We start from the raw sequence: 24,323 nt of genomic DNA on the forward strand, positions 1-24,323 counted from the left end.
ATTGGTGTCAGAGGGAGGAATAGTGCTCCATCATTGGTGTCAGTGGGAGGAATAGTGCCCCATCATTGGTATCAGTGGGAGGAATAGTGCCCCATCATTGGTGTCAGTGGGAGGAATAGTGCCCCATCATTGGTGTCAGTGGGAGGAATAGTGCCCCATCATTGGTGTCAGTGGGAGGAATAGTGCCCCATCATTGGTGTCAGTGGGAGGAATAGTGCCCCATCATTGGTATCAGTGGGAGGAATAGTGCCACATCATTGGTGTCAGTGGGAGGAATAGTGCCCCATCATTGGTATCAGTGGGAGGAATAGTGCCCCATCATTGGTATCAGTGGGAGGAATAGTGCCCCATCATTGGTATCAGTGGGAGGAATAGTGCCCCATCAATGGTGTCAGTGGGAGGAATAGTGCCCCATCATTGGTGTCAGTGGGAGGAATAGTGCTCCATCATTGGTGTCAGTGGGATGAATAGTGCCCCATCATTGGTATCAGTGGGAGGAATAGTGCCCCATCATTGGTGTCAGTGGGAGGAATAGTGCCCCATCATTGGTGTCAGTGGGAGGAATAGTGCTCCATCATTGGTGTCAGTGGGAGGAATAGTGCCCCATCATTGGTGTCAGTGGGAGAATAGTGCCCCATCATTGGTGTCAGTGGGAGGAATAGTGCCCCATCATTGGTGTCAGTGGGAGGAATAGTGCCCCATCATTGGTGTCAGAGGGAGGAATAGTGCCCCATCATTGGTGTCAGAGGGAGGAATAGTGCCCCATCATTGGTGTCAGAGGGAGGAATAGTGCCCCATCATTGTTATCAGTGGGAGGAATAGTGCCCCATCATTGGTATCAGAGGGAGAAATAGTGTCCCATCGTTGGTGTCAGTGGGAGGAATAGTGCCCCATCATTGGTGTCAGTGGGAGGAATAGTGCCCCATCATTGGTGTCAGAGGGAGGAATAGTGCTCCATCATTGGTGTCAGTGGGAGGAATAGTGCCCCATCATTGGTGTCAGAGGGAGGAATAGTGCTCCATCATTGGTGTCAGTGGGAGGAATAGTGCCCCATCATTGGTGTCAGTGGGAGGAATAGTGCTCCATCATTGGTGTCAGTGGGAGGAATAGTGTCCCATCATTGGTGTCAGTGGGAGGAATAGTGCCCCATCATTGGTGTCAGTGGGAGGAATAGTGCCCCATCATTGGTGTCAGTGGGAGGAATAGTGCCCCATCATTGGAGTCAGTGGGAGGAATAGTGCCCCATCATTGGTGTCAGTGGGAGGAATAATGCCCCATCATTGGTATCAGTGGGAGGAATAGTGCCCCATCATTGGTGTCAGTGGGAGGAATAGTGTCCCGTCATTGGTGTCAGTGGGAGGAATAGTGCCCCATCATTGGTGTCAGAGGGAGGAATAGTGCCCCATCATTGGTGTCAGAGGGAGGAATAGTGCCCCATCATTGGTGTCAGTGGGAGGAATAGTGCCCCATCATTGGTGTCAGAGGGAGGAATAGTGCTCCATCATTGGTGTCAGTGGGAGGAATAGTGCCCCATCGTTGGTATCAGTGGGAGGAATAGTGCCCCATCGTTGGTGTCAGTGGGAGGAATAGTGCCCATCATTGGTGTCAGTGGGAGGAATAGTGCCCCATCATTGGTGTCAGTGGGAGGAATAGTGCCCCATCATTGGAGTCAGTGGGAGGAATAGTGCCCCATCATTGGTATCAGTGGGAGGAATAGTGCCCCATCATTGGTGTCAGTGGGAGGAATAGTGCCCATCATTGGTGTCAGTGGGAGGAATAGTGCCCCATCATTGGTATCAGTGGGAGGAATAGTGCCCCATCATTGGTGTCAGTGGGAGGAATAGTGCCCCATCATTGGTGTCAGTGGGAGGAATAGTGCCCCATCATTGGTGTCAGTGGGAGGAATAGTGCCCCGTCATTGGTGTCAGTACAATGGACAATGGAAATCTCCAGACTTGAAGGGTCGTTCCATCGTAGAAGTGTGGGATATTTTGTAACATTCACATCCAGAAAAAAAACAAACAGGAAAATAAAATGACAATTCGGTGTAATCAGCAGAATCCCGGGAGAGCAGATCTGGAACTTTCCCAGAAATCGTAGAGAGGAAACCTCTCTACAGGATATTCCCCCAAACCGGAACTCCGGGCGAGAACGGGAAATTGGCTGAGATTTCCTTCCACCGCCGATATAAATAGATGATAAATCTAAAAATAGCCTCACCTATAATATCTGCAGAGCATTTCCCCAACAGATCCATACTGATATATTCTGCAGATTATTCCATCTAGAGATCTGCAGAACATCCCTCCATCCCCTCCACCTCCTGATAGATACATATTGATATATTCTGCAGATTATTCCATCTAGAGATCTGCAGAACATCGCTCCGTCCCCTCCCCCTCCTGACAGATCCATACTGATATATTCTGCAGATTATTCCATCTAGAGATCTGCAGAACATCGCTCCGTCCCACCCCCCTCCTGATAGATACATATTGATATATTCTGCAGATTATTCCACCACTGAGATCTGCAGAGCATCGCTCCATCCCCTCCCCCTCCTGACAGATCCATACTGATATATTCTGCAGATTATTCCATCTAGAGATCTGCAGAACATCGCTCCATCCCCTCCCCCTCCTGATAGATACATATTGATATATTCTGCAGATTATTCCACCACTGAGATCTGCAGAGCATTGCTCAGTCCCATCCCCCTCCTGATAGATACATATTGATATATTCTGCAGATTATTCCACCACTGAGATCTGCAGAGCATCGCTCAGTCCCATCCCCCTCCTGATAGATACATATTGATATATTCTGCAGATTATTCTACCACTGAGATCTGCAGAGCATCGCTCAGTCCCATCCCCCTCCTGATAGATCCATATTGGTATATTTGTATACATTGTATATATTTTGTATCATTCTGTTGTATTTGTTGTTGCAGCGTTGGAAGAGATCCGAGTTTGGTGATCTGTGATCGTCGCGTCTCATCATGCCACCATGGGCGTCATTTTCTCATTGGCTGGCGCTGCTGTTGGTCACCTTGGTGCCCCGTTCACCCGCCGAGGTCTGCCCCGGATTGTGTTCCCATATGGTGAGTTTACAGTCCGTCTGCCTGGGAGTGTGCGAGACGCGAGAGCCCATTATTATCATCATTCCTGGAGGGAGAGGATTATATTCTATTATATTCTGCGGTCAGATTAGCAGCTTTCATATCCAACTTCAAACCTTCACAGAAATGTTTTGTCACTCAGAAGATCTGCAATTATAATTCCCGGATAGTGTGCCAATAATGGGAAACCGGCTGAGCAGGTTCTGAAGTCTCGTGTTTCATGTGATCAACCTGAACCTCTCATCACATCGCCGAGACATTCCAGAAATACTCTTCCCGCCCTCCAGATATAAGATATATTATACAGGGTGACATCACCGCCCTCCAGATATAAGATATATTATACAGAGTGACATCACCGCCCTCCAGATATAAGATATATTATACAGAGTGACATCACCGCCCTCCAGATATAAGATATATTATACAGAGTGACATCACCACCCTCCAGATATAAGATATATTATACAGAGTGACATCACCGCCCTCCAGATATAAGATATATTATACAGAGTGACATCACCGCCCTCCAGATATAAGATATATTATACAGAGTGACATCACCACCCTCCAGATATATTATACAGAGTGACATCACCGCCCTCCAGATATAAGATATATTATACAGAGTGACATCACCGCCCTCCAGATATAAGATATATTATACAGGAGTGACATCACCGCCCTCCAGATATAAGATATATTATACAGGAGTGACATCACCGCCCTCCAGATATAAGATATATTATACAGAGTGACATCACCGCCCCCCGGATATAAGATATATTATACAGAGTGACATCACCGCCCTCCAGATATAAGATATATTATACAGAGTGACATCACCACCCTCCGGATATAAGATATATTATACAGGAGTGACATCACCGCCCTCCAGATATAAGATATATTATACAGGAGTGACATCACCGCCCTCCAGATATAAGATATATTATACAGGAGTGACATCACCGCCCTCCAGATATAAGATATATTATACAGGAGTGACATCACCGCCCTCCAGATATAAGATATATTATACAGGAGTGACATCACCGCCCTCCAGATATAAGATATATTATACAGGAGTGACATCACCGCCCTCCAGATATAAGATATATTATACAGGAGTGACATCACCGCCCTCCAGATATAAGATATATTATACAGGAGTGACATCACCGCCCCCCGGATATAAGATATATTATACAGAGTGACATCACCGCCCTCCAGATATAAGATATATTATACAGAGTGACATCACCGCCCCCCGGATATAAGATATATTATACAGGAGTGACATCACCGCCCTCCAGATATAAGATATATTATACAGAGTGACATCACCGCCCCCCGGATATAAGATATATTATACAGAGTGACATCACCGCCCTCCGGATATAAGATATATTATACAGAGTGACATCACCGCCCCCCGGATATAAGATATATTATACAGAGTGACATCACCGCCCCCCGGATATAAGATATATTATACAGGAGTGACATCACCGCCCTCCAGATATAAGATATATTATACAGAGTGACATCACCGCCCTCCAGATATAAGATATATTATACAGAGTGACATCACCACCCTCCAGATATATTATACAGAGTGACATCACCGCCCTCCAGATATAAGATATATTATACAGAGTGACATCACCGCCCTCCAGATATAAGATATATTATACAGGAGTGACATCACCGCCCTCCAGATATAAGATATATTATACAGGAGTGACATCACCGCCCTCCAGATATAAGATATATTATACAGAGTGACATCACCGCCCCCCGGATATAAGATATATTATACAGAGTGACATCACCGCCCTCCAGATATAAGATATATTATACAGAGTGACATCACCACCCTCCGGATATAAGATATATTATACAGGAGTGACATCACCGCCCTCCAGATATAAGATATATTATACAGAGTGACATCACCGCCCCCCGGATATAAGATATATTATACAGAGTGACATCACCGCCCTCCAGATATAAGATATATTATACAGAGTGACATCACCGCCCCCCGGATATAAGATATATTATACAGGAGTGACATCACCGCCCTCCAGATATAAGATATATTATACAGAGTGACATCACCGCCCCCCGGATATAAGATATATTATACAGAGTGACATCACCGCCCTCCAGATATAAGATATATTATACAGAGTGACATCACCGCCCCCCGGATATAAGATATATTATACAGAGTGACATCACCGCCCCCCGGATATAAGATATATTATACAGGAGTGACATCACCGCCCTCCAGATATAAGATATATTATACAGGAGTGACATCACCGCCCTCCAGATATAAGATATATTATACAGAGTGACATCACCGCCCCCCGGATATAAGATATATTATACAGAGTGACATCACCGCCCTCCAGATATAAGATATATTATACAGAGTGACATCACCGCTCTCCAGATATAAGATATATTATACAGAGTGACATCACCGCCCTCCAGATATAAGATATATTATACAGAGTGACATCACCGCCCTCCGGATATAAGATATATTATACAGAGTGACATCACTGATATTTCCGGTGTCTTCTCCAGGTGATCCGGCCAGATCGGTGAGTTCCTTCAGTCGGCTCGGTGTCCAGAATTACGATCAGCTCCTTCTGGTGGAGAACAAGGAGACGGTCTATGTTGGCGCCAGGGAACACATCTTGAAGCTGAGTATTCGGGACTCCGGGAATCTGCAGCTTCTCCGAGAGGTAAGCTTCACCCAACCTCCCCCCTTGCTGTCCCCCTCCTCCGCTCCGGTATAATCCCCCCAAGCAGCCAAGACCTACAATCCTCTTTCCCACATGTGAGGCTAAACCTCCACGATTGAAGGAACTGAAATCCAATGAATGGAAGGGGTGGGCTCAGGGAAAGTCAGGCCAGGGAGGAAAGGACTAGATGATGCCGGAAGTCCCCCAGCCAGGAAGTGAGGGGGCTCAATCAGGGGTGTACTGACAACTCATGGGGCCCCCGGGCAATAGAGGATCATGGGGCCCCTGTGTCCTTGCCCAAACTCAAAAAAGCCTATGAAAAAGGTGCCAGGGGCATCTCATGGGGCCCCCTACTGACCCCAGGCCCTCGGGCAGTGCCCAAGTTTCCAAATGGTCAGTCCGCCCCTGGGCTCAATGTGATGTCCCCAGTGACTGTTTCCCTTTTCTTCTCAGGTTTCCTGGCCATCCCAAACAGAGCAGATTGCAAGCTGCCGGAACAAGGCCCGAAAAGAGGTAACCCCCTCCCCCACCCCTGCCCTGTACTCCTTGCCACCACCATACGTCCTCATTTACTCATCATGTTCCCCTTGTGCGCCTCCCGCAGGCCGAATGTCATAACTTCATCCGCGTCCTGCAGCCCGTCAATGACACGCACCTCTACATCTGCGGGACGAACGCCTTCAGCCCCACCTGCACCTACGTGGTGAGTAGATTCCATAGCAAATATCTAGAACCACCTAGGCTTCAGAATCAGCCGCCGATTGGTTCCAACAAATGCCAGAGTTGCCCGGTCCAGGCCTGAGCTCCTCTGAAGTTATGGTGGTCCTGGGTGGGGATACCTCATGACGGGGCGGGTGTGGGGGTGCAGACCCACAACTAAAACATTGTCTGTGGTCTTGAATTTTGTGTTAGAATTTGGACACCTTCACCTTGTCCACCAACCAGAAGAACGAGACTCTGAATCTGGATGGACGAGGACAGTCGCCCTTCGATCCTCAGCACAAACACACCGAGATCATCGTGGGTGAGTACAACCCAGAACTCCGAAGGTTTACAAGTAATGTGAAGTCCAATCTGTATGCCCGGCGACTGTTAGAGAGCAGAAACCAGAGAAAAACCCGGGTCCTAACCCCCAGAACCCAAAAGTGATGTTCCTCAGAAGAAGCCACCATCATCTCAGCAGGCCAGAAATTCGGCAAGGGTAAGAGAACAGCCAGGTCTAAGCCCCGTGCCTTCGTACATCTAGCTGGCTGTAGCTGTGGACTTCTGAACGATGGCCTGCAATTGGAGCATGTGATGAGCTTCATGCAAGAGGCAGGAGGAGCTGCGGCAAGAGGCAGGAGGAGCTCAGCCTGGGCCGCAGTGTCCCGTGTTCCTCTGGAGGTCATGGTTGCCTGGCTGAGCTCAGGCTATGAACAGTGTCGCTCCGTCTCCCGCTAAAAAACTGCAGAAGAATCATTTTCAGCTTCTAAGTTGTGTCCAGAAAAGCAGAAACCTCTCCTAACGATACAAGACTTCTCTGTCCTATCAGATTCCTTGTTTTATTTTGTCAGAGATCACAGATGAAATCTCATTGGTTCTGTCAGGATCAATTTATTTCTCCATTTTTCTTTTTAATAAATACATTGAACCAAAATAAGAACCATGTGAAATAATTCACTAAATATACTGACAACTCTTCTATCACTTTCCTATTTCTCTTCCTTTCCATCTTCCTCTTTTCTTCCTCTTCCTTTTTCTCTTCTCTCCTTTTCTCCTCCCCATCTCCCTCCACCTCCTCTTTCTCTTCTCTCTTTTGCTCTCTTCTATCACTTTCCTCCTCTCTTCCTCTTCTCTCCTGTTCTTCCCCTCCTCCTCTCGCTCCCTTTTCTCTTCCTCAACTCTCCTATTCTTCTCTCCCTCTTTTCTCCCACTTCTCTCCTCTTTCCCTTCTCTTCCTCTTCCCCTTCTCTTCCTCTTCCCCTTCTCTTCCTCTTCCCCTTCTCTTCCTCTTCTGTCCCTTTCTCTTCCTCTTCTCTTCCCCTTCTCTTCCTCTTCTCTTCCCCTTCTCTTCCTCTTCCCCTTCTCTTCCTCTTCCCCTTCTCTTCCTCTTCCCCTTCTCTTCCTCTTCCCTTTCTCTCTCCTCTTTCTCTCTCTCTCATTCCTCTTTCTCTCTCCTCTCCCTCTTGACTCCCTCTGGTTCTTCTCTTCCTATTCTCTTCTCTTCCTCTACTCTACCTCTTCTCCTCCTCCTTCTCCCCCTCTTTTCTCCCGCTTCTCTTCCTGGTCCCCTTCTCTTCCTCTTTTTTTTCTCTATTCTTTCCCTCTCTGCTCTCTCTCTCTTCTTCTTCTCTTCTTATTCTCTTCTCTTCCTCTACTCTACCTCTTCTTCTCCTCCTCCCTGTCTTCTCTCCTCTTCCCCTTCTCTTTCTCTTCCTTTCCTCTCTTCTCTCCCTCTCTTCTCCCCCTCTCTTCTCCCCCTCTCTTCTCCCCCTCTCTTCTCCCCCTCTCTTCTCTCCCTTGTTCTTCTCTTCCTATTCTCTTCTCCTCCTTCTCTTCTCCCCGTCTTCCCTCCTTTTCTTTTCCTCTATTTTTCTCTTCCCCTTCTCTTCCTCTTTCTCTCCTTCTTCCTCCTCCTTTTCCTCTTCTCTTCCTCTTCTCTTCTCCTCTCCGTCTCCCTTCTTCTCCTCTCCTCTGTTTCCTCTCTCTGTAGATGGTGAGCTGTACACGGGGACGATGAATAATTTCATAGGGAATGAGCCCATCATCTACCGGACGCTGGGCAGCCGAACGTCACTAAAGACGGACGCCTCTCTGGGGTGGCTGCACTGTAAGTTTCCTCTTCTACATGAGAATCTCTTTTCTCCTCTTTCACATGGAGGAACCCTGAAAAAATCTCCATCATAAACAGTACACTGGGCATGTGTGCTCCGTACAACGAAATGTTTTCTGAAAAAGGGCCCCCTTATATTGATGGTCAGTAGAGAACGGCCCCCTAATATTGACGGTCAGTAGAGAACGGCCCCCTAATATTGAGGGTCAGTAGAGAAGGGCCCCCTTATATTGATGGTCAGTAGAGAAGGGCCCCCTTATATTGATGGTCAGTAGAGAAGGGCCCCCTTATATTGATGGTCAGTAGAGAAGGGCCCCCTTAAATTGATGGTCAGTAGAGAAGGGCCCCCTTATATAGATGGTCAGTAGAGAAGGGCCCCTTATATTGATGGTCAGTAGAGAAGGGCCCCCTTATATTGACTGTCAGTAGAGAAGGGCCCCCTTATATTGACTGTCAGTGGAGAAGGGCCCCCTTATATTGACTGTCAGTAGAGAAGGGCCCCTTAAATTGATGGTCAGTAGAGAAGGGTCTCCTTATATTGATGGTCAGTAGGAAAGGGCCCCTTTAGATTGATGGTTGGTAAAATTGGGCCCTTTTATATTGATGGTCAGTAGAGAAGGGCCCCGTTATGTTGATGGTCAGTAGGGAAGGGCCCCTTTAGAATGATGGTTGGTAAAAAAGGGCCCCCTTATATTGATAAGTAAGGGCCCCCTGATATTGATGGATAAGGAAGGGCCCCCTGATATTGATGGACAAGGAAGGGCCCCCTGATATTGATGGACCAGGAAGGGCCCCCTGATATTGATGGACCAGGAAGGGCCCCCTTATGTTGATGTCAGTAGGGACGGGCCCCCTTATGTTGATGGTCAGTAGAGAAGGGCCCCCTTATGTTGATGGTCAGTAGAGAAGGGCCCCTTTATGTTGATGGTCAGTAGAGAAGGACCCCCTTATATTGATGGTCAGTAGAGAAGGGCCCCCTTATGTTGATGGTCAGTAGAGAAGGGCCCCTTTATGTTGATGGTCAGTAGAGAGGAGCCGCTCAGCGGTCATTCACTGCCAAGTCGCTTCCTCCGGAACCCCCCCTCCATTCACGTCTTTCAGTTCCCATATTGGGGTTCCTGACGTGCGTTCTCTTCCCACAGCCGACACCTCCTTTGCCGGATCCTTTTACATCCCCTCTGATGGGAAAGTCTACTTCTTCTTTGATGAAACGGGCAAAGAGTTTTGACTTCTTCGACAAGCTGACGGTTCCCCGCGTGGCCCGAGTGTGCAAGGTGACCCCCCCCCCCCCCCCACACACACACTGAACGAGATGATAATCGAACAATCCCGTCTGGTCAGATTGGATGTTCACTAGCTGATGGATGTGAGCCGGGAAAACAAGTGAAAAGCTAGAATTTCTGGCTGAGATCCAGCAATTTCCGAGCTTATGGTGCTAGGGGGCCATGACACCAGTCCAGTCAGAATCCTAGAAAACCTCCAGCTCTAGAGACTTGATGGGGAAGACTGGAGACCAGTATGGAGGAGGAGGGTGGGAGACCGGGTATGGAGGAGGAGGGCGGGAGACCGGTATGGAGGAGGGAGGGGAGGAGACCAGATATGGAGGAGGAGGGGAGGAGACAGATATGGAGGAGGAGGGCGGGAGACCAGATATGGGAGGAGGAGGGGAGGAGACCAGATATGGAGGAAGGAGGGGAGGAGACCAGATATGGAGGAGGAGGGGGGAGACCAGATATGGAGGAGGAGGGCGGGAGACCAGATATGGAGGAGGAGGGAGGGAGACCAGATATGGAGGAGGAGGGGAGGAGACCGATATGGAGGAGGGAGGGGAGGAGACCGGTATGGAGGAGGAGGGGAGGAGACCGGATATGGAGGAGGAGGGGGGGAGACCAGATATGGAGGAGGAGGGGGAGACCAGATATGGAGGAGAGGGGGAGACCGGGTATGGAGGAGGAGGGCGGGAGACCGGGTATGGAGGAGGAGGGCGGGAGACCGGGTATGGAGGAGGAGGCGGGAGACCGGGTATGGAGGAGGAGGGCAGGGGACCGGGTATGGAGGAGGAGGGGAGGAGACCGGGTATGGAGGAGGAGGGCGGGAGACCAGATATGGAGGAGGAGGGGGGGAGACCAGATATGGAGGAGGAGGGCGGGAGACCAGATATGGAGGAGGAGGGGAGAGACCAGGTATGGAGGAGGAGGGGAGGAGACCAGATATGGAGGAGGAGGGAGGAGACCAGATATGGAGGAGAAGGGAGGAGACCAGATATGGAGGAGGAGGGCGGGGAGACCAGATATGGAGGAGGAGGGAGGAGACCGGTATGGAGGAGGAGGGCGGGAGACCGGTATGGAGGAGGAGGGCAGAGACCGGGTATGGAGGAAGAGGGCAGGAGACCGGGTATGGAGAAGGAGTGCAGGAGGCCGGGAATGGAGGAGGAGTGCAGGAGGCCGGGAATGGAGGAGGAGTGCAGGAGGCCGGGTATGGAGGAGGAGGGCAGGAGACCGGGTATGGAGGAGGAGTGCGGGAGATCGGGTATGGAGGAAGAGGGGCGGGAGACCGGGTATGGAGGAGGAGGGCGGGAGACCGGGTATGGAGGAGGGCGGGCGGGAGACCGGGTATGGAAAGGAGGGCAGGAGACCGGATAACGGTAGTGGGAGGGTCTGTGTATTGTAATGTTTGACTAATTACTATCTCGGCAATAACCCAGGAATGACGTCGGGGAGATAAAGTCCTACAGAAGAAATGGACCACCTTCCTGAAAGCCCAACTGGTCTGCTCCAACACCAACAACTTCCCCTTCAACGTCATGCATCACGTAGCGCTACTGAACCCCGAGAACCCCCAAGACAGCATCTTCTATGGGGTCTTCAGCTCGCAATGGTGAGTACTGGAGATCGATCTTTATCGATATCTTATATCTGGAGGTGGTGATGTCACTCTGTATAATATATCTTATATCTGGAGGGCGGTGATGTCACTCTGTATAATATATCTTATATCTGGAGGGCGGTGATGTCACTCCTGTATAATATATTCTTATATCTGGAGGGCGGTGATGTCACTCTGTATAATATATTCTATATCCGGAGGGCGGTGATGTCACTCTGTATAATATATCTTATATCTGGAGGGCGGTGATGTCACTCTGTATAATATATCTTATATCTGGGGGCGGTGATGTCACTCCTGTATAATATATCTTATATCTGGAGGGTGGTGATGTCACTCTGTATAATATATCTTATATCCGGAGGGCGGTGATGTCACTCTGTATAATATATCTTATATCCGGAGGGCGGTGATGTCACTCTGTATAATATATCTTATATCTGGAGGGCTGTGATGTCACTCCTGTATAATATATCTTATATCCGGAGGGCGGTGATGTCACTCTGTATAATATATCTTATATCTGGAGGGCGGTGATGTCACTCTGTATAATATATCTTATATCCGGAGGGCGGTGATGTCACTCTGTATAATATTATCTTATATCCGGAGGGCGGTGATGTCACTCCTGTAAAATATATCTTATATCTGGAGGGCGGTGATGTCACTCTGTATAATATATCTTATATCTGGAGGGCGGTGATGTCACTCCTGTATATATATCTTATATCTGGAGGGCGGTGATGTCACTCTGTATAATATATCTTATATCTGGAGGGCGGTGATGTCACTCCTGTATAATATATCTTATATCTGGAGGGCGGTGATGTCACTCCTGTATAATATATCTTATATCTGGAGGGCGGTGATGTCACTCTGTATAATATATCTTATATCTGGAGGGCGGTGATGTCACTCCTGTATAATATATCTTATTGTGGAATGAATTCATGATGATAAGTAGTGTGTAGAGCGCCCCCTGCTGCTCCCGGATGTGGTATCTGGTTGATCCTGTGTATGGGGTTGGTTGTGATGAGGATTGAATGTTTCCTTCACATTCAGGATATATAATTGTTCGGTAATGACGATCTATATTCCGTGTTCGGCTCGCTCTCCCATACATTATCAGATCAATGATTACACCGGTGGAGCCCGGGGGGGGGGAGGGGGGGCCGTATATTTCATGCAGTCAATGTGCTGTCCAGGAATCCATGGGAAGAAGTCGATTCTATCAGGACGGGAAGGATTTGTTTCTCTGTATTCGGATCGATGATGATTTGTGGGGACGGGTAACATCAGGCGCCATTCGTCAAGAACAAGATGTCCGATATCAGTCAGCAGAGGGTGGCGGGACGGCCAGGAAGGGGAGACATTTCCCCCACTGTGGCAGAGAAGCATGTAGCCATTATGGACACTCCAAGAGCCTGCGCTGACAGAAGGGGACAAGAAACCCAAAAAAATAAATGTTACAAATAAATAAATCTCTCTTTAGCTCACTTATGTGATCCCCGAAATATCTTTTTTTTTTTCCAATCAGACAATATAGTCTTCTGCAATCATCCCTTCAGCTTTTATGTTCATTTTCCTCTCACTAGCTGAAAGCAGAAATCAGGCTTGCTGTGTCACTGTCTGTTCTGTAAATAGATGGGTTGGACAGAAAGCAACTTGAGTAGCAAAAACATGCAAGGGGGCAGAACAGCAGCCAAAACAAGTGGGGGAGGGGAAACCGTGACCCAGACCAAGCAGAGGGGTGGAGCAGTGGCTAAGAAAAAGGGAGGTTGCAGAACGGTCAACAAGATCAAACAGGAGGGAAGGTGTCAGCTGCCAAGAACTTCATAAGGGGAACATGGCGGAGCGGAGGGCAAGACGAAGCTGGGGTGGAGCGGAGGGCAAGACGAAGCTGGGGTGGAGCGGAGGGCAAGACGAAGCTGGGGTGGAGCGGAGGTCAAGACGAAGATTGGGTGGAGCGGAGGTCAAGACGAAGCTGGGGTGGAGCGGAGGTCAAGACGAAGCTGGGGTGGAGCGGAGGTCAAGACGAAGCTGGGGTGGAGCGGAGGTCAAGACGAAGCTGGGGTGGAGCGGAGGTCAAGACGAAGCTGGGGTGGAGCGGAGGTCAAGACGAAGCTGGGGTGGAGCGGAGGTCAAGACGAAGCTGGGGTGGAGCGGAGGGCAAGACGAAGCTGGGGTGGAGCGGAGGCCAAGACGAAGCTGGGGTGGAGCGGAGGCCAAGACGAAGATTGGGTGGAGCGGAGGCCAAGACGAAGATTGGGTGGAGCGGAGGCCAAGACGAAGCTGGGGTGGAGCGGAGGCCAAGACGAAGCTGGGGTGGAGCGGAGGGCAAGACGAAACTGGGGTGGAGCGGAGGTCAAGACGAAGCTGGGGTGGAGCGGAGGCCAAGACGAAGATGGGGTGGAGCGGAGGGCAAGACGAAGATGGGGTGGAGCGGCGGTCAAGACGAAGCTGGGGTGGAGCGGAGGTCAAGACGAAGCTGGGGTGGAGCGGAGGTCAAGACGAAGCTGGGGTGGAGCGGAGGTCAAGACGAAGCTGGGGTGGAGCGGAGGTCAAGACGAAGCTGGGGTGGAGCGGAGGTCAAGACGAAGCTGGGGTGGAGCGGAGGCCAAGACGAAGAAGGGGTGGAGCGGAGGCCAAGACGAAGAAGGGGTGGAGCGGAGGGTAAAATGAAGATGGGGTGGAGCGGAGGTCAAGACGAAGCTGGGGTGGAGCGGAGGTCAAGACGAAGCTGGGGTGGAGCGGAGGCCAAGACGAAGAAGGGGTGGAGGGTAAAATGAAGAAACGGTGGAGCGGAGGCCAAGACGAAGATGGGGTGGAGCGGAGGGTAAAACGAAGAAGGGGTGGAGCGGAGGGCAAGACGAAGATGGGGTGGAGCGGAGGGTAAAACGAAGAAACGGTGGAGCGGAGGGCAAGACGAAGATGGGGTGGAGCGGAGGTCAAGACGAAGATGGGGTGGAGCGGAGGTCAAGACGAAGCTGGGGTGGAGCGGAGGTCAAGACGAAGCTGGGGTGGAGCGGAGGCCAAGACGAAGCTGGGGTGGAGCGGAGGCCAAGACGAAGCTGGGGTGGAGCGGAGGCCAAGACGAAGCTGGGGTGGAGCGGAGGCCAAGACGAAGCTGGGGTGGAGCGGTGGCTAAGAACAAGCAGAGGGGTGGAGCAGTGGCCAAGAATAATAAGGGTGGAGCAGAGGCCAGGATGAAGAAGGGATGGAGCAGAGGACAAGAATAATAAGGGGTGGAGCTGTGGCCAGGATGAAGAAGGGATGGAGCAGAGGACAAGAACAAGAAGGGGTGGAGCAGTGGCAAGAACAAGCAGAGACATGGGACAGTGACCAAGAACAGTCATTGGGGGGGAGTGACCAAGAATAAAAAGGGGTGGAGCTGTGGCCAAAAAGGGGTGGAGCTGTGGCCAAGAAGGGGTGGAGCTGTGGCCAAGAACAACCAGGGATGAGTGTTGTCGCCCTCCTTATGGTACTCAGCAGCAGATTTGCACCCCTTGGTGTGGCAGACCACACGGGGAGTCTCCGGGGTATTTAGCTGTTCGGCCAGTGTTGTTATTCAATCCTTTTTTTTGCTCCACCCCCAGGTTTTTAGGAGCTTTCTATAGGCTGCAAAGTCATGTGACCCTCTCCTTTCGTCCCCACAGGCAGTCGGGCGGCTCCAACAGTTCCGCCATTTGCTCCTTCAAGCTCGCAGACATCGAGGCGGCTTTCAACGGCAACTACAAGGAACAAAACAAAGAGAGCTCGAAGTGGACCAGATACACGGGACCCGTGTCCAACCCTCGTCCGGGCAGTGTGAGTACATCGCACCACCACCGCGCCACCACCGAGCCGCCGCCACCACCGAGCCACCACCACACCACCAGATTACCTAGCGACTGCATTGGTGTTTCTAGGCTCTAGTACCCTAAGCAGCCACACGGTGGCAGTGTCGCACTGTTTTAGGCAACCCCAAGGTGGCGGTGTCGTAGGCAACCCCAAGGTGGCGTCGTCGTAGGCAACCCCAAGGTGGCGTCGTCGTAGGCAACCCCAAGGTGGCGTCGTCGTAGGCAACCCCAAGGTGGCGTCGTCGTAGGCAACCCCAAGGTGGCGGCGTCGCACTGTTTTAGGCAACCCCAAGATGGCGGTGTCGTAGGCAATCCCAAGGTGGCGGTGTCGTAGGCAATCCCAAGGTGGCGTCGTCGTAGGCAATCCCAAGGTGGCGTCGTCGTAGGCAACCCCAAGGTGGCGGCGTCGTAGGAAACCCCAAGGTGGCGGTGTCGTAGGAAACCCCAAGGTGGCGTCGCACTGTTTTAGGCAGCCCCAAGATGGCGGTGTCGTAGGCAATCCCAAGATGGCGGTGTCGTAGGCAATCCCAAGATGGCGGTGTCGTAGGCAATCCCAAGGTGGCGGTGTCGTAGGCAACCCCAAAGCGGCAGTGTCGTAGGCAACCCCAAGGCGGCGGTGTCGCAGGCAACCCCAAGGCGGCGGTGTCGCAGGCAACCCCAAGGCGGCGGTGTCGCAGGCAACCCCAAGGCGGCGGTGTCGCAGGCAACCCCAAGGCGGCGGTGTCGCAGGCAACCCCAAGGCGGCGGTGTCGCAGGCAACCCCAAGGCGGCGGTGTCGCAGGCAACCCCCAAGGCGGCGGTGTCGTAGGCAACCCCAAGGTGGCGGTGTCGCACTGTTTTCGCAGTTATATGACAACCTTTCCCTATCCCTTTTCAGTGTTCGTCGGGGAAATTCTCGGACACGGACCTCAATTTCATGAAAGACCATTTCCTGATGGACGACAAGGTTTTCCCCGACAGCAAGCGCCCCCTGCTGATCCAACAGAGTGTCAGCTACAACCGCATTGCCATAGATTCTGTACCTGCACTATCCGGAGACAACTACACCGTCATGTTCCTGGGGACAAGTAAGCACTCGGAGCTTTCTCACGTTTATAATGCTGCCCCCTGCTGGTTGCATAGTGCTACACATGCTTCCATCTTCTGGTCACGTGTGGTATTGCAGTAGTACCTACCATATTACATTACACACAGTAAACTGTTGCAATGCTGCCCCCTCTGGTCCTCTGACATTACAGGGATTTTTTCATATCTGCCCTGCTGCCCTCTGCTGGTCTCACTGGGTATTGCAGTGACCCTGCAGTGTTTGATGCTGCCATCTGCTGGTCACATGTGGTATTGTATTGGTCCTTATTCCAGTGCAGCAAATGGTTATGATGCCCTCTGCTGGTCCTCCTCAGCATTTCCATGACCATTCATTCCTGTCCAAAAGACATAACCCCTCTAATGGCATAGCTAAAATAACCCATCCAGTACTGGGGGTAGCCAGGACCGCCAATAGAGGGGTAGACCTGGCCCTTCTGTGCCAGCCTGGGCCCCAGTGCCAGGACAAGATCAGCGAAGATGGCTAATGGTGCCCCCCCCCTTTCATCAGGTGGAGTCCCCAGTAGAGTCCCCCTTTACTCAGGTATCCCCAATAGAGTCCCCCTTTACTCAGGTATCCCCAGTAGAGTCCCCCTTTACTCAGGTGTCCCAGTAGAGTCCCCCTTTACCTTAGGTGTCCCCAGTAGAGTCTCCCTTTACCTTGGGTGTCCCAGTATTATTATTATTATACAGTATTTATAAAGCGCCGATAGTTCTCTCAGCGCTGTACATTACAAAGGGGGACAGAACATGTGACAGAACAATACAATACAATGCAAAACATGAGGGGATCGAGGGCCCTGCTCTTTGGAGCTTACAATCTAGGAGGGAGGGGATGGTGGTACAGGAGGAGATAGCTGTGGGGATAGCAGTAGAGTCCCCCTTTAACTCGGGTGTCCCCAGTAGAGTCCCCCTTTAACTCGGGTGTCCCCAGTAGAGTCCCCCTTTAACTCGGGTGTCCCCAGTAGAGTCCCCCTTTAACTCGGGTGTCCCAGTAGAGTCCCCCTTTACTCGGGTGTCCCAGTAGAGTCCCCCTTTTCCTCTGGTGTCCCCAGTAGAGTCCCCCTTTTCCTCTGGTGTCCCCAGTAGAGTCCCCCTTTTCCTCTGGTGTCCCCAGTAGAGTCCCCCTTTTCCTCTGGTGTCCCCAGTAGAGTCCCCCTTTTCCTCTGGTGTTCCCAGTAGAGTCCCCCTTTTCCTCAGTTGTCCCCAGTAGAGTCCCCCTTTTCCTCAGTTGTCCCCAGTAGAGTCCCCCTTTACCTCTGGTGTCCCCAATAGAGTCCCCCTTTTCCTCTGGTGTCCCCAGTAGAGTCCCCCTTTTCCTCTGGTGTCCCCAGTAGAGTCTCCCTTTTCCTCTGGTGTCCCCAGTAGAGTCTCCCTTTTCCTCTGGTGTCCCCAGTAGAGTCCCCCTTTACCTCAGTTGTCCCCAGTAGAGTCCCCCTTTACCTCTGGTGTCCCCAGTAGAGTCCCCCTTTTCCTCTGGTGTCCCCAGTAGAGTCCCCCTTTACCTCAGTTGTCCCCAGTAGAGTCCCCTTTACCTCTGATGTCCCCAGTAGAGTCCCCCTTTTCCTCTGGTGTCCCCAGTAGAGTCCCCCTTTTCCTCTGGTGTCCCCAGTAGAGTCTCCCTTTTCCTCTGGTGTCCCCCTGCTTCTGAGTTGTTGCCCCCTCCCTTTCCCCCTTGTACTGACAGATCGGTACTCGCTGAAATGAAGGCAGCGTCTCCTACCTCTCTCCAATCATGTGACATGACAGGGGGAGGGAGGAAGAAGGAAACAGTTACCCTCCTTCCCCAGCAGCGCCAGCTCTTTTCCATCCCATGCGGACTGGAGGGAGGAGAAATCTGCTTCTTCTGACAGGAGTGACACTGCAGCCACTGCTGTCAGTAAGGAGTGGGACGAGCAGCCAACTCAGCACCGCCCCTTAACACAGCACTCGGGGCAGGCGCCTGCTTCCCCCACATCCTAGCCCTACTGGGCCCCATCACGGGCCTGGGGGCAAAGAGGGGACTCTTTAAATACCCTTTGGTACATGCATAGTAATCTCAGGGGTCAAGGCTCCAAGTGATAAAACTGAAACTTCCAGGGCCCCATCAGTTCAGCAACAGAGGCCTGAGTGGGGAGTATTTACAATTTTTATTTTTTTTGGGGGGGGGGGGGGCAGATCCCAAAAATGGTTTAGGTAGTCCCTTCTCCATCCTCAGTCCCTATTGGTGAGGCCTGGGGAGGTTTTCAATTGCTGGGAGACGCAGCTGGTGGGATCCCCGTGCCTGCACCCAAAAGGTATTTAAAGTCTCTTTTCTGGGCAGGATGTGTGTGTGTGTGTGTGGGGGGGTCCAGTTTCTAATGATGGCCAAGGAGGGTAGTCACGGTGCCACAGAAATGTGCTGCTTCTAGGCGTTGGGCAGCTGCACCGCGCATTGCATGACAGGTGCTCATTACACGAAATGATCCCTCGGCCCGCCCCCCGGCTTCCATTTGTGACTAAGAGCGGCTGCTATTGTGATGTCGCTGGTATGCTACTCCCTCTGCTGGTGGCATTGAGCAGTGCAGCGATGACTATAGTGCTTCCCTCTACTGGCCAAACGTGATATTGCAATATTCAATGCTCTCTATGGCTTTTGGTTCATTTTTTTTTGCTTTTCTCATTTTGAAAGTTGAACGTTCTATAATTTTTTACTTTTGTTGGCATAAAATCTTTATTTTTACAAATGTTTAACGCGGTAAAATTGTTTGCCAACTATAAGATGCTATTGCTGCTAATCATCAGAATGTATGCAGGTGCAGTTAGCTAGTCAGCCGCTAGGTGGCTCTGTGCCAGAACAGTGTCTGGTTATTGAACTGTGGTCACTAAATGGCAAATCGTGGTCCAGAACCGGACCGAGGGACGATCCCGTCCGGGCCACACCACCGCCGGGTGCCCTCCCTCGGGCCCCCCCTGCCCAGCCACCGAGGCCATCCCCACAGCGAGTGGGGTGCGAGGAACTGCAGAACGGGACCGAGGGGCCGCAGAGAGCGGAAGTCCCTCCACCCCCCCAGTCCCGACCCGCAGCCCCCCCACACTTATTACTGGAACCGATCCCCTGTACGGCTCCCTCTGCAGCAGCTGAAAGCCGACTTTTCCTCTCCTTCCTGCCCCCCAGTCCCGATCTGCAGCCCCCTCCACACCTATTACTGGAAGCGATCCCCTGTATGGCTCCGTCTGCAGCAGCTGAAAGCCGACTTCTTCTTCTCTCCCTCCCGCCCCCCAGTCCCAACCTACAACCCCCCCTCACTTATTACTGGGACCGGTCCCTTGCATGGCTTTCTCTGCAGCAGCTGAAAGCCAACTTCTCCTCCTGCCCCCCAGTCCCGACCCGCAGCCCCCACACACTTATTACTGGGACTGGTCCCTTGCATAGCTTCCTCTGCAGCAGCTGAAATCCAACTTCTTCTTCTCCTCTTGCCCCCCAGTCCCGACCCGCAGCCCCCCCACACTTATTACTGGAACCGATCCCCTGTACGGCTCCCTCTGCAGCAGCTGAAAGCCGAATTCTTCTCCTCTCCCTCCCGCTGGCTTTCAACTGCTGCAGAGAGAGCTGTACAGGGGACCGGTTCAAGTAATTGCCCCTCATCACCCTTCTTGTGCACCCCATGATTCCCCTCTGCTGCCCAGGCCCCCCCCCCACGTGTGCCCCCACAGTGCCGCCATCTTCCCTCCTCTCCTTCCCACCGGCAGCTGCAGGCACTAGGACAATCGGATCCTTCAGGACGGAGAGTGGGGGGAAGGGTCCAATATGTCACATTTATCAGACTCTTCCTTTCCTGAATGAACACAATGAGCGATTGGTACCGATCATCGCTGTGTTCATTTATAACTGAAGTATAGTAAACTGTCTTTTTGGGGGGGGGGGCCTGTCAGGTTGGATGTATGGGGCCCCGTGGTTTCTAACAGCAGCCCTGCCTGTAGTGATGTCTCGGCTGAGTCGGGGCCGGGTTGCGAGGAGCCCTAGTGCAGTTGGGCATGGGGGCCAAACGCCTCACATCTATGGAGATGTAGACAGCAAATGGAGGCCCCGGACAGGGCTGGAGGCCGGGGAGTGGTGGACCTGCACCCTCAAGGACCAGCTATAGACTTCCTGACCCTCACTGAGGTGGGGAGGGGCTAGGGATGGTTGCAAAAGGCCTTGCCAAGAGTTCCCTGAGTGAAGCCACCCCCCCCCCCCAGGGAATCACGGGAGAGGTGTATCTAAGGGGGGAGGTGACCGCAGAGATCCAATCTTAGTGAGTACTAATGACCCCCCCGGGTGGAGGGGAGACTGTTAGGTAAAGATGGCTTACTTTAATGGCTGCATGATGCTTTCACATGCGACTACTGCAGACCGTCCCTTAAATATGATTGACAATGTGCTGTCAAGGCGACCCTGTATAGTACGTCATTTTGATGTGTTTGTGGCACTTGCCCAAGTACCAGCCGTAAAGCACAGCACCTCGCTGTGGGACATTCTTTCCTTCGGGGAATGTCAGGAGGAGGCCTCTGGCATGGAGTGGGGTACAGCCTCAGCGGCGGGGTAGCAGGTCACTGTTCTAGCAGCAGAGGAGTGGGGCAGGGACTTGTACTCTTGGCGCCAACATCCAGCCAATCGCGAGTTAGTGTGTGTGTGCTGAACAAAGTAACGGTCCCCGGGCTATTCACAGCATAGAAGTAAATGAGACGGCAGGCACGTTAGAGAACAAGGGGGTCAAATACTGCGATCGTTCATAAGTATTTTATTATTTTTCCTTTAATGCAAAAGAAAAAAAAATACACCCTCCCCCCCCGACAGTCCCTGATTGTTCCTCTTGGATCTCGCAGGTACGGGCGCGTTGCACAAAGTCGTTCTTGACAAGGACGGCACGACGTCGCATATCATCGAAGAGCTGAGATTGCTGCGAGAGCCGAATCCCATCGAGACTCTTCTGATGGTGCCAAACAAGGTGAGACCCCCAAAAAAAGAGCGACTTCCGGCTCGCGCCAAATCAGGAGGAGCTTTGGGTGTCTGGAAACACAGCGAGTGACCCGGGGGGGGGGGAGGGATTGGTATGCAGAAGATCCAGTAAAAGCCGAAAATAAAACCTTCTAAATTGTAATCCATTATCCGTGAGATCACATGACCCAAATGCTCCAGAATCTGATCCCGGATTCCAGAGAACGATCGTATTATCAGCTTGCGGGTTCGGGGGTCGGTGGAGGGGACTTGGGGGTCTTGGTGCACATTGGCATCTGCCGAAAAATGGTCATCAGGAGAGTTTGTTCTCACTGAGCCGGGACCCCACCAGCCTCCAGGTGACCATTAAGGCCGAGAATTGATGAATGTCCCATGGAGAGGGATGTCCTAAGGTCCGGGGCCCCGCGGGCCCCATGAGAATCCTACATCATACTGGCCAACTGTCCCGGATGTGCAGGGATAGTCACACTATTTACTAGGCTCTGGCAGCATCCCAGAACCTGTACTGTGCCCTCCTGACTCCTCCCCCGTACTGTGCCCTCCTGACTCCTCCCCCCGTACTGTGCCCTCCTGACTCCTCCCCCCGTACTGTGCCCTCCTGACTCCTCCCCCCGTACTGTGCCCTCCTAACTCCTCCCCCTGTACTGTGCCCTCCTGATCCCTATACTGTGCCTTCCAGATCCCCGCACTGTGCCCTCCCAACTCCTCCCTCCGCACTGTGCCCTCCTGATCCCTGTACTGCACTCTCCTGACTCCCCCCGTACTGTGCCCTCCTGACTCCTCCCCCCGTCTTGTGCCCTCCTGACTCCTCCCCCCGTACTGTGCCCTCCTGATCCCTGTACTGTGCCCTCCTGACTCCTTCCCCCCATACTGTGCCCTCCTGACTCCCCCCCGTACTGTGCCCTCCTGACTCCTCCCCCCGTACTGTGCCCTCCTGATCCCCGTACTGTGCCCTCCTGATCCCCGCACTGTGCCCTCCTGACTCCCCCCCGTACTGTGCCCTCCTGATCCCCGCACTGTGCCCTCCTGACTCCTCCCCCCGTACTGTGCCCTCCTGATCTCTGTACTGCGCCCTTCTGACTCTCCGCGCACTGTGCCTGCCTGACTCTCCCGCACTGTGCCCTCCTGACTCTCCCGCACTGTGCCCTCCTGACTCTCCCGCACTGTGCCCTCCTGACTCCCCCCCCCCCCCCGTACTGTTCCCTCCTGATCCCCGCACTGTGCCCTCCTGACTCCTCCCCCCATACTGTGTCCTCCTGATCCCCGCACTGTGCCCTCCTGACTCCTCCCCCCATACTGTGCCCTCCTGACTCCCCCCGCCCCGCTCCCTCCTGACTCCCCCGCGCCCTCCTGACTCCCCCCCGCCCCGCGCCCTCCTGACTCCCCCCGCACTGCTCCCTCCTGATCCCCCCGTTCCATATTTTCTTATTATTTAAAGTCAATTTTATTGAAAGTCCTAATAAATCGATAGTTGTTGGAACGACACAATTTATACTTTCATTCTTGAGAGTCGGAGTGTAAACTGGGGCAGGAGGCTGGTAGGGGCCCCCAGTGCATTACTTTGCCCAGGGGCCCATGATGCTATTAAGACGGCCCTGCCCACCGAAGTGACCCAAATTAATGCCATAAAAGTGTGAGTGAGGTACATGGAAACCCCAAATCCATCTCTCAGGGGGCCGGAATCGTGTCGGGCCGGATACAGACTGCAGACTCACAAAAAAAAAAGACTTATGCGGGAAAAGTTGTTATTCGTCGCGATCCTGCCTGTGGCGGCACTTCCTGTTGCAGGCTGACAACGCTGCTGCCCATGGAGAGGAAGTGGCTGGGTGTTGTCAGCCTATGAAGACCCCTCCCCCCACACAGCCCTTCCCACCCACAAGCAAGTTCACAAAGTGACTTAAAACAAATATTTGATTTCCTTTCTAGAATGGGGACCCGGGGTGAGGGGGGGCAGGTTGGGGGAAGGGGGGTGGGTCCATTGAAACCCCAAATCTGTGTGTATGCGGTCCAATGTTGGTGACTTTCCCCTCGTCTTGCAGAGGATCCTGTACGTGGGCACGACGGCCGGCATCCTCCAGGTCCCCGTTGCCAACTGCAGCGTCTACAGGAGCTGCTTGGAGTGTATCCTGTCCCGGGACCCGTACTGCGCCTGGAACAAGAACGCCAACCAATGTCAGAGCCTTCCGACCAATCCCAACACGGCGTAAGTACAGCACCGCCCCTAATGAACGCAACCAAAAAGCCGAGAGGCCTGCGCCGGACCACGCCACGTAGCCAACCGGCGGGTCAAACGAAAAAAAAGAAAAGAAAAAAGGATTTTAATTTAAGAAAAAAAATAGAAAAAAGGATCTTAATTTAAAAAAAAAAAAAAAAAAAAGGATTTGAATGAGTATATATATATATATATATAAAGGATTTTAATTAGAAAAAAAGGAATTTAATTAAAAAAAAGAAAAAGGATTTTAATAAAAAAAAGGAAAAAAAAAAGGATTTGAATTAATTAAAAGTAAAAAAGAAAAAAAAAAGGATTTGAATGAGTATATATATATATATATATAGATAGAGATAGATAGATATATATAAAGGATTTTAATTAGAAAAAAAGGAATTTAATTAAAAAAAAAATAAAGGATTTAATAAAAAAAAGATTTTAATAACAAAAGGATTTTAATTAAAAAAAAAAGAAAAAAAAAGGATTTGAATTAACAAAAAAAAAGGGTTTGAATAAATATAAATATATATATACACACTCAAAGGATTTTAATTTGAAGAAAAAAAAAAAAAAAAGGATTTTAATTAGAAAAAAAGGAATTTAATTAAAAAAAGAAAAAGGATTTTAATAAAAAAAGATTTTAATAA

At 51.4% G+C, this 24,323-nt stretch overlaps 1 pseudogene across 1 annotated transcript in view; it reads left to right on the forward strand.

The window, feature by feature from the left end:
* The window catches only part of LOC149443597 (semaphorin-4A-like), a 46,976-nt pseudogene that overhangs the window by 17,364 nt on the left and 5,289 nt on the right, over nt 1–24,323 (forward strand). The window contains exons 2-13 of the transcript XR_016306650.1: nt 2,955–3,104; nt 5,724–5,884; nt 6,338–6,397; nt 6,489–6,587; nt 6,797–6,908; nt 8,577–8,693; nt 9,839–9,970; nt 11,401–11,573; nt 15,239–15,389; nt 16,299–16,488; nt 21,332–21,453; nt 23,504–23,667. The product of XR_016306650.1 is annotated as a semaphorin-4A-like (transcript). The remainder of the gene's footprint in view (nt 1–2,954; nt 3,105–5,723; nt 5,885–6,337; nt 6,398–6,488; nt 6,588–6,796; nt 6,909–8,576; nt 8,694–9,838; nt 9,971–11,400; nt 11,574–15,238; nt 15,390–16,298; nt 16,489–21,331; nt 21,454–23,503; nt 23,668–24,323) is intronic.

This window comes from Staurois parvus, unplaced genomic scaffold, assembly GCF_062004578.1.
Source record: "Staurois parvus isolate SC_StPar_1 unplaced genomic scaffold, SC_StPar_1.0 ptg000844l, whole genome shotgun sequence".
Classification (NCBI taxonomy): Eukaryota; Metazoa; Chordata; class Amphibia; order Anura; family Ranidae; genus Staurois; species Staurois parvus.